At 36.1% G+C, this 2,347-nt stretch overlaps 1 pseudogene; it reads right to left on the minus strand.

The window, feature by feature from the left end:
• Positions 1-490: 490 nt before the first annotated feature.
• On the minus strand, positions 491-1,150 carry LOC130624980 (uncharacterized; annotated as a pseudogene).
• Positions 1,151-2,347: the final 1,197 nt, after the last annotated feature.

Consider the following 2,347-nt stretch of genomic DNA (forward strand, 5'->3'; position numbering starts at 1 on the left):
ATCACACCTGGTTGTTCAATTGAACAGCTTGCCTCAATACTTTCTCACTCCTGCAGGTAATTCGGAATCGATCTCTGTCCTTCCTCAGATTGAACAAATTCATGCCAACAAGTGATGAAATTTTCTTCAGTTTTTTCCAAGTTATCCCATGCTGAAGAAGGATCATCCCTCCAAATCTTATACCTGAGAAGACTGAATTTGCAATATAAACCATAGTGTACATTGCCTGGACTCAAAGAATAAGTTGGTACAACTCGTATGACAACATTCTTTTTTCTTTCTACAAATTTGCCATTTTGCATGCAATAATTCGTGTGGAAAGAAACAAAGTTACAATTCAAAATTTCTGGATTGTCAGTATAGGTAAAACATTCAGCATAAATATCCAACATGGAAGGCTTCAGAATAACTTCCCCTTCGACTGTTTCTGCTTTTCATGCACCAAAGAGAGAAACAGTGACAACTCCAAACGAACTACTGTAAAATTTGAGTTTCATGACTGAGTGACAAACTTCCGGGACTTCCTCATATCACGCAATCAAACAGTTTGCATCATAAGCTTTTTCACCACTTTAACAGAATCAAAATCTCTTTCATTTATGCCAATAGCAATTTTATCAAATGCATCCTTAGCAACTGCACTAAGCTTTTCTGGTTTCGATGCATACTTTGTCAAGTACCCTACACATGCATAGTAATCAATTACAACACTTATGTCACAGTTTGCTCTCCACCCTTGCAGCTGGACTCGTTAATATCTATTTAGTCTTGGGTCATTCCTTGCAGTTATAATCTCAGCTCTATATTTGACAAACTTGTCTTTAGTATTTACTTTAGAAAATCTTATGTGTGTCCTCGAAGTATTTTCAAATGGATAAGAGAAACGACATTGTAACCCATTGTCAGTTTCTCGTAAACAATATGCTGTACTACATATGTGTTTTTGAACAGAACTAACAATATTCTCATGGTCCATGGCAAAGTCGTCTAGATCAGTGAAGGATACTTTGCAAGGATGAGTTGCAGGTTTCGAAAACTCATCAGGACCAATAGGGTTCAAAATAGTCATCAACTTATCAGTGTAATCACATACCTGTGCTTCTGCAACCCTCCCATCATCAATTTCTGAATTCAACCTCCCCATTTCATCAGAAGACAGATCTAAACCACCTGATTTGTTCTGGTTGGCCAAATAACCCTTAAGTACAATAGAAGTGAAGTTGACAAGTCCTGGATCATCCTTTAGTTTAGCAAGCCATGGCAATGAATTGGACCCACGAGATGCATATTCAAATCTATACCAACGCCATAAGGCATAAAGATATTCTTAGAGCCAACTTTTGCCAGATTTTTCTGTTCGTTGAGTGAAATACCAATCCACAAGATGTGGATTTTCTTGAATCAATTTTTTTATCTCTGACGTGTCATCGCCAGAATAACCCGGGAAAGAAAGATAGTCTGACCAGTAATACTCGGTCTTGGACAGTGTGAAAAAGATTGTTGGAACACCAACTTGTTTCACAATATTTTTTAAGTTTTCTCTCACTTTGTTCCAATACGAATATGAGCCAGTAATTTCTTTGCTGTAGTAAAAAATTTTGGACAGTAAACTACTGCTCCTGGAGCCTCCAGGTTCAGATAACATTTCATTGAATTCTTCTTAAGTGAAGTCAGCATCATCTGGGTTACGTTTCACATATAAATTACCTCTACTAAGCAGTCGCTTTCTATACAATATATTGAATGCCCAATACATAAAACGAGGATGAGAAGCAAACCTGTAATGCCAGCTTCCGTCAATTTTTTCCCAAATTTAATCCAATGGACTAATTTCATTGCAAAGATTTCAATATCTCTAGGTAATGATAAGTTTGTTGGATCAACCTTTCCATCGGGAAACAATGTAGGAAAAGCAAGTGAAGCAAGGGTTTAAGTACGACACTTATTGGCTGGGCTTTCATCGACAATATTGAGCTCAACTACTTCGTTAACATGATCCTTGATCAAAGTTTTTTGTTTTTTTGTTTTTTTCAAGATTTAAAGGCACAAAAGATGAAATAATCTCTGACTTTATTTTATCATCAAATTCTGGTCCTGTGTCAACAGGCAAGTTATTCTTATCACCATCCACATATTTGGATATAAAAGGGATTGAATCTTGAACTTCTCCACCTATAGGTAAATTATTTATTCTGTTATAATCGATTACCACATTTATGATACCACGGGTTATTAGCAATTATCCAAGACAAAGCTGTTAAAATCTTATGCCTACGATCTTTGAAATCTTTTGACTTAGATTCCATATCAGAAGACAATATTCTGACAATAGGAATATTTTCCACTA

Source organism: Hydractinia symbiolongicarpus, chromosome 14 (genome assembly GCF_029227915.1).
Source record: "Hydractinia symbiolongicarpus strain clone_291-10 chromosome 14, HSymV2.1, whole genome shotgun sequence".
Taxonomy (NCBI): Eukaryota; Metazoa; Cnidaria; class Hydrozoa; order Anthoathecata; family Hydractiniidae; genus Hydractinia; species Hydractinia symbiolongicarpus.